We start from the raw sequence: 9,094 nt of genomic DNA, 5'->3' as shown, positions 1-9,094 counted from the left end.
TCAACTTTGTTTGGTGAAGATCTTGTGCTTCATCAATACTCAGATCTTTAACAAATACCCTTTTGCTTTTTATGAGCATTAACGATGGTTTCAGCTACCAACTAGAGACAACAAATTTTGGGGAACTTGCAAGTGCTTTAAAATTCAAGTTATGAAGGTAATGGTTTGAGTTTTCCGTAAGCATTCTTTCAATTATCATAATAATAATAGTAGTGCTTTTAATTCAGATTTAAGATAGAAGAAAAAAATATTACCTTGTTTGATGAAGGTACTTGTATTATGCAGATGAAACAAAATCAAGTCATCTGTGTTTTTAATCACATCAAATTTTATGGGCAATAATCGCAATGTTCTAGTCATATTACTACTACATTTATAGCTTACTTTATTAAATATGTTTGTGCTTATGTTAAAAACTGATTTTTTTTAAGAAACTGATGTATATATATAAAAAAAACAGATGTTTGCTTATGGGAGGAGAGAGTATTTGAGTGATATGGAAGGAGAGAGTATTTAGAGTAGAAGAAAAGTAGAAGAGAGAAAAAAAAACCTGACAAAAACCTGCATTGCACAGAAAAATAGAAGAAAAGTAGGAGAGAAAAATAGTTAACGCCGTTTGTACATATTTAACCGAAGGGATTTCATTGATGCAAATTTTATTAAGTTAGGACGTAATTGACGCGCTTTTTAAAGGATGAACTAGTTTGACATTTTTGAGCGAAACTAGGGACAAAATAAGGTATTAAACCTCATTTATACTAATAACTAATTATAAGTATTAAATTATTCAAAATAATTTATCTCAATGTGGCCAATAAAAGTTGTTCTAAGAGTTCGTTTGATCTTTGATCGTCGTCAACTTTTATGTGGTAGTCGTGATCGGTCCGTTTAAAATATACAGACCAATAAAATAGTGACATAGTATTTTTTTCAAAATAGTTCTTAAAATATCGTTGGTCCCTAAGAAAATTTTTGTTGTTCCTAGAATTCTAAGAAATCTCTTTCATGACCTTGCCCGTCCGTCTCGACTTTTTAAAATTTTACTTATGGTTCATAAGACAAAGATGGAAACACCACAATATAAGTATAAATGTTTAAGGCACCTGAGTAACCCTAAAAGAAATATTTGCCACAAAGATGTTAATCTTTGATAAGAATCAGAGAACCAAGAACCAAAAGAATCCTCTCTCAACATTGCAAATGCAAATTTGTGACTTCCAAAATGCCTACATATGTATTTGGTGTCCCTATATATTGGTATAAATGTTTAAGGCACCTAAGAAACCCTAAAAGAAAGATTCGCCACAAAGATGTTAATCTTTGATAAGAAAAATACAATTTATTTGATTTCCTATACTAATTATTAATCAAGAGATAGTCCTCTATCCTACCTTTTGCTCGGGTCAACCCATCCCGACCTTCAACTTATGTTAGTTTGTCTGGACCTTTAGTCTTAATCTCCGAACATTCATTTTGGGTCAACGAGTCTCCCCCGTCAAACTTAATTTGCCTTAATCTTTGATCCATCCCCTTCTGCTTAATTTTTGGTCTAGATCTGTCTGACTATTCCCTATACACGTTGTCTCTTCTCGATATTTGACCTAGTGTGATGCATCTCCGTTGTTAACTTGTCTAAATATTTTTGGATAATTATACTTCGACAACATTTTTTTGACAACATTTTTTTCTAACTGACCTATCTTCATTTTTGTCCACAATATTCTATCTTAACACCTTTAGTTTATCAGTCAACTTAATTTTTTCTCAAACTTAAGGTATTATAATTTAAAAATCAATCAAAGTCTTTTAGTATAATCATACCTATCTTTAGCCTAAAACATTCATTTCAAATTACTTTAAATAATATAATAATATTTATTACGATTTTAATTATTGTGATCTATAACTAAATTCAATTCTCATAAAATATTATTATTATTATTTTCCATATGAAATTAAATTAATATTCTAAACAAACAAAATTTTATTCTCTTTAAATATCACAGACAAAAGGACAGAAAAAGGGTGGGAGGCTGAAGAAGAAAACCTCGAATATCAGTAACGTTGCATTTCTAATGGGAGGTTATCTTACAATGTAAATATTATATTGAAATCTAATAGTAATGGGAGCTTATGAGCGGTTTTATAAAGGAAAAAAGAAAAATAGGAGGGCGGGAGGATGAAGAAGAAAATGTCGAATATCCCTAAAATTTGACGTCTTTTTCTAACTCTTTGTCTTCTGACTGACAATTAGTACGTCGATGCCCTCTATAATTCGACGTCTCCTTTGTATTTTTTAAGCTGAGAAGTTATGAAGTTAAGAAGTCGAGATTGTAAAAGACGTTCCTAGAATTCTATTCAGAAATGGCTTCTCCATCGTCATAATGAAGAGGAAAAGAGAAGGTTGCCTGGGTTACAAGAAACGCAAGCCCATCTGGATGGATAAGTGATCGAGACATGCGAGCAAAGTTTTTATACTGGACACATAAAAAATGTAGTTCCTCACCAGTATCTAGACCTACAATTATTCAAGAAAGAAGGATTCCTTTTTCAGGAATGGATTGCATATCAAGGGCTTACTGATTTTGTGCAGATGAAAGGACATTGCTATCCAGATTTGGTTGTGGTTTTCTACACAAACCTGAGGGTTGTAAATGGGGTAATTCACTCAAGGGTCAAAGGTGTTAACATTACTATTGACGATAATGTTTGGTTAGATATTGTTGGACTGAAAGTTGAAGGTTTGGATTCTCATATCCGTGATTATGAGTCAAACAGATGGCTAACAAAGAGAGCTATATATATAAACTGCTTAAGATATCCAGGAAGGTACAGGGTGGATAAGCAGTACCTACATGATGGCTTAAACAAGGAGGAGAAAATGATTGCTTATGTCCTGACTTGGCTACTACTGCCTGGAAGATTGAACGAGGACAAAATGTCAACAGAAGATGTATTTCTGTTGAATGCTATCAAGACTAGAATCCTAACGAACTGGGTTGCGGTACTAAAACACCACATGATCGTTGCAGGAGATGATTATGCATGCAAATTGCCATATGGAATATTTATCAACAAGGTGCTGGAACTCCAAGGAGTAGATGTATCTTAAGAAGAAAGAAGAATTGTGTGCAAAAGGTCAGAAGAAATTGGTATACCAAGTCTGTCATCTATTCGGCTGAAAAAGACTGTGAATGGATGGTTCTTCATTGATGAGCAAACTGTTGGAAGTCCACCTACTCTTGATCAAGATCATACTGAAGATTCCGATGATGAAGATTCAATGGAATCTTCTTGATAATTATTTTAGAGCCTACATTTCTATGTTTGTTATTTTTTATTTTGTAATCATGGCTAGTAAGCCACCTATGGTTTCTGTATTTCTTTCAGTTTTAGATTGAAATGAAATGAAGATTTATTTTAGTAAACGATCTGCGATTTGTGAATGTTGATTGCATTGTATGTGGACTAACCCTCAATTTAGATGAGAATAGAAGATTATGTTGTTATGATATTGATCAAAAACTGATCACTGGTTAAAAGTGCAAATTTCAATACACTGCTAACTTGAATCAATTAAGGAAAAAGTAAAAAGAAAAAATTTCATGTCTGATTCTAAAGAAAAAAGAATCATAAGAGCGCCACCTTTTGTATTACGGAAGAAAAATGTTGAAGCCCTATCAAATAAGACGTTATATTAATGTGAAGTTAAGAGCTCATCATTAATACTCCCAACCTACTGCAATTCCCTTCACGTCACTGCCCCGCTGCCTTCGATGTTCTATGAGGGGGGAAAAACAAAATATATCCAAATGTACTTCATCGAAATGTACTTTTTGATCCAAATGTACATCAATTTCCCGCCGAATTCGACGTTAAAACATAATTCAGAGAAAAAGTAATAAATATCTTTAGATTCATTTTAGATGTTGTGTTTTAAGGGGGTATAGGACGTCGTTTATCACATAAAATGGATGTGAATAATGAATAAACTTCAGGTCTTTGCATCATGGGTACTTAACATTCGACGTCAACTGTGTAAATTAATTCCAAATTTAAATTGTCCTTAAGTTGTATCCTCCCTTAGAAAAAAGATAGCTCTGAAATCTAACGGAGGAGTGCAACGTATGGACAATTTAAAAAAGAATCAAACAATTTTAAATGATGAAATTGAACAACATTTTTATATAATTATTTTAGATCTCAATTTTTTCAGCATTAAACATATTGTGAACCATATTTCTTTTTCCTAAGCATTTTGTTCACTTGAATTTCAAAGGCAACCTTCTTATGAACTGAGACATGGAGGCACTTTGAAATTCAACCGAGCAAATTGTAATTTAAAGAACAAACATGTTTCGAAATCTAAGAAAAGGAAAACACCAAGGATATAAAAAACATGAATCCTAATATGTTCAATACGGAAACAGGAGGCATGGATTATGTGGAATGCAAGCTATATTTATAGATGAACTGATGACGTACATCATGTAATTATGCTTAGTAATTGCCACACTCCACCTTCTTGTATGAACGTCGAAGCCCCACCGAATTCGACGTTCAAACATCATTCAGAAAAAAAAGCAATTGTCGCAACCGGAATCGCGACGGGACGACGATCCAAAAAGAAACGGGTTTTAAAAAGAGATTTGGAGTCGCCACCATAGTTTATTATGGAAAACTACGGAAAAACCTCAAAACGATAAAGCACGGTCCACGAAAACCAAAGATTGGGTTCGGGAGTCGGTTACGCGTGGGGAAGGTGTTAGCACCCCACAACGCCTGCCCTAAGGTAGTACCTTTAACTAAATGCACGAATATGATGTGGTTCTCAAAATGTTTAATTATCCCCTAAAATAAAATTCTAAATAAACAAAACATATTTTTTTTAGTTTTTTGGGCCCGACAAGGATTGACCTTGCTCCTACGTATTCTCATTCAAAATGAGAAATCAGGGTTACGTAGTTCTAGCTAAAAGATTGTTTGTTGTTTGGAAAAGCAGATGTTTTTAATTTTTGGAGATTTTATATTTTTAATATTTTCGAGAAAAAGAAAGTAACGAGTACTAGGCCGACGCGAACAGTCGCACGAGTACTCATTCCTTTAAAATGATATTTAAATACTTTTAATTATTTTTGAAAAGAGAGATAACGATATTAAGCACTAGGACGATGCGAACGATCACACGAGCACTCATACTGTTATCTGCTTATTTAGGAAGACTTGAGAGCATTGAGTGCTAGGCTGATGCGGACGATCGCACGAGCACTCATACCCTCGTTTAATATTACGTAAATAAGAGAGAAAAGCATTGAACACTAGGACGATGCGAACGATCACACGAGTGTTCAACCTTTAAACGTATTTTTGAAATTTTATTTAAGAAAAGAAGAAAAAGGTTTTTAGCACAAGGACGACGCGAGCGGTCACACGTGTGCTTAAACCTTTAAAACATATTTTGTAAATTTATTTAAGGAAGAAGAAGAGGTTTTTAGCACAAGGACGACGCGAGCGGTCACACGTGTGCTTAAACCTTTAAAACGTATTTTTGAAATTTTATTTAAGAAAAGAAGAAGAGGCTTTTAGCACAAGGACGACGCGAGCGGTCACACGTGTGCTTAAACCTTTAAAACGTATTTTTGAAATTTTATTTAAGAAAAGAAGAAGAGGTTTTTAGCACAAGGACGACGCGAGCGGTCACACGTGTGCTTAAACCTTTAAAACGTATTTTTGAAATTTTATTTAAGAAAAGAAGAAGAGGTTTTTAGCACAAGGACGACGCGAGCGGTCACACGTGTGCTTAAACCTTTAAAACTTTTCTTGTAAATTTATTTATTTAAAATATTGTATTATTACATATATATTTAAGGCTAAATAGATGTTTAAAATAAATAGAACAAAATAAGAGAAAAAGATAAATAAATAAATAGAAATAAAAAAATAAAATAAATAAACAAAAGAAATGAAAATGGGTGAACGGACGTTAAGGACAGATTCAGAATAACGAGCGTTCGAACGTTCGTTGGGGAATATAATGGATATTTAGAAATGTAACTGAATGACGAGCGTTCGTCGAAATAAAGCGAACGTTCGTTGGGGAATATAAAGGACGAACGTTGGTAACTAAGGCTGAATGACGAACGCTCGTTGATTGAGGATGAACGAACGTTGTGAATGTAGGCTGAATAACGAGCGTTCGTTGGGTGATACGACGAACGTACGTTGAGTACAGGAAGGTAGATGACGAGCGTTCAATGGATGATGTGACGAACGGACGCTGAGAAGAGGAGGCTAGTCTACGAGCGCTCGCTGGGGATGAGCGTTCGTTGGGTAGATGAGGTGAGTGGAGGCCAAATGACGAGCGCTCGTTTGGGACGAGCGTTCGTTAGGAAAATGAGGTTGGATTGCGCATACTCGTTATGGACGAGCGTTCGTTGGGATGATGAGGCGGGATGACGAACGACGAGCGCTCGTTTGGACGAGCGTTCGTTGGGAAGATGAGGCTGGATGATGAACGACGAGCGCTCGTTTGGACGAGCGTTCGTTGGGAAGATGAGGCTGGATGACGAACGACGAGCGCTCGTTTGGACGAGCGTTCGTTGGGAAGATGAGCCTGGATGATGAACGACGAGCGCTCGTTTGGACGAGCGTTCGTTGGGAAGATGAGGCTGGATGATGAACGCTCGTTATTAACGAGCGTTCGTTGGGAGGATATGGGCTGGATGGCGAACGCTCGTTATGGACGAGCGTTCGTTGGGAAAATGAGGTTGGATGACGAACGCTCGTTATGGACGAGCGTTCGTTGGGAAAATGAGCGTTGGATGACAAACGCTCGTTATGGACGAGCGTTCGTTGGGATGATGAGGCTGGATGACGAACGCTCGAAAAACAAAGGTTCCTGGACGTACGCTCAATTTTGGGCCTGGCCCAATTGAATGGTTTCTAACCTAGAATTTTCTAGGGGTTTAGGAGGTTCACTCTCATTCCCACTCCCCAGCTCACGTCTTCTCTGACCCAGGGTCCCCAGCTCTACACCACGAACTCACCACCGCCTCTGCCATAGCCGGCCACCGTCGCCTCAATCAGAACGCGCCTTGGCCTCGCCGGCGACACCTCGCGTCACCAGAACCACCGTCAGCCAAGACAACACCGTCTCCACTCTTCTCTCTTCGAAAACCAGCAACTCTCAAGGAGGGTTTTTCTCCACCTTCATCTCCGATCCACTCGTGTCATCATCACCCATTAACATCCACTTTTACTACCCATGACAAACACAAACACTGCCACAATAAGGCTCCCCGTGCCTATCCTCGTCCACCTCCTCGGCCACCATCACCTACCAGGACAACCTTAGCAACGCCGTTGCCACCACCACACAGCAGACTACTACTTCCAAACCGCCAACCACGAAACAATCAACCACTCTCTTCCTCTCAAGCCTGTCCAACGTAGGAGTTCCGTGCCATGGCCTCCATCGTCCCATTCATCCTCACTGGAAGAGCGACTCTAGTGGAGAAGACTTCGAATTTCAAGGGGGCCATTTGAGTTTTGGGACGTAAGGGTTTCACAAAAATGGTGCAATGAATAAAGTGGATATTACTGGGTTTCCAACGAGAGCATGATGTATCGATGATGATAACAGGCGGTCATGGAGAAGAATGAGAATAAAGGATAAGTTGCATACCTGAGAATTCCTCTGATATTCGTCACTTTGGATAACCTCTATCTCCTCCCGATGATCTATTCCCGTCACCCTCTCCAACTTTTTTCTCTGATCTTTCTCTGCTCCTTCCTTCCCAAGATCTTGGGCTCTAATCCCCCCCTAACCACCTGGTCCCTTTTTCTTTTCCAAAAAAAATCTTAGAAAATCTTCCCTCTAACAAACCGGTCCCCCCTCCTCCAACACGTCTCTCACATACCCCTTTCCCACGTTTTCTCTCTTTTTTCTATTTTTTATTTATTATTTTTTCAATTTTATTTTATTTATTTTTAATTTTAATTTTATTTTTCAATTTTTTTAATTATTTTGACTAAGTGATCCTATTAAAACAAATTGAAGATGAGAAAAATAGAAATCGAAAACAATAAAAATGGAATAAAACAATAAAATAAAGAAAAAATAATAAAAACACATTTTTTACAACCCGGACAAAATTGAGTGTTGACAGCAATAAATTTCGTTTATTCATTTAAAAACAAAATGATGTCCCACTCCCCAGAAATTGTCTACTTTTGAATCACCCGCGAAGAAGGGGAGATTTGGAGGGCTTGAAGTTAAAAAGTTTGATGCGTCACTCTATATTCATATAATTTCACTCTCAATTTTGCTAAGTTAATATAATCGATTCTAAGTAATAAAGAATCGATTCAATGCGTTGTAAATTAAGAAATGAAAATGAGTTTTTAATGATTATTTATGGTCATATTAATGACAACGTGGCTGGATATTGATCACATGTTTGTTAAAGTACTAAAAACTGAAGAAATAGTGCATGAGAGGGGTCAAATTTGTTTTTCAAATAATCTTAATCATAGTATTTTTTGATATCATAATCATTTATACTAATAACTAGTTATAATTATTAAATTATTCAAAATAATTTATTTCAATATGGCCAATAAAAGTTTTTCTAAGAGTTCGTTTGATCTTTGATCATCGTCAACTTTTTAAATTCGAGTTTTTTTATAAACGCTTATGTGGTAGTCGTGATCGGTCCGTTTCAAATATACAGACCCATCTCTTTCATGTCCTGGCCCGTCCGTCTCAACTTTTTTAAATTTTTTCTGGAGGTTCATAAGACAAAGATGGAAACACCACAATATAGGTATAAATGTTTAAGGCAACCTAAGAAACCCTAAAAGAAATATTTGCCACAAATATGTTAATCTTTGATAAGAATCAGAGTTGTAAACCAAGAACCAAAACAATCCTCTCTCAACATTGCAAATGCATATTTATGACTTCCAAAATGTCTACATATGTATTTGGTGTCCTTATATATAGGTATAAATGTTTAAGGCACCTAAGAAACCCTAAAAGAAATATTTGTCACAAAGATGTTAATCTTTGATTGCTTTCGATTATCTTTAGGTT

This window comes from Vigna umbellata, chromosome 3 (genome assembly GCF_029865625.1).
Source record: "Vigna umbellata cultivar VRB3 chromosome 3, Vumbellata_1.0, whole genome shotgun sequence".
Lineage (NCBI taxonomy): Eukaryota > Viridiplantae > Streptophyta > Magnoliopsida > Fabales > Fabaceae > Vigna > Vigna umbellata.
The sequence above is the reverse complement of the archived record's forward strand: the minus strand, read 5'-3'. Positions refer to the sequence as shown.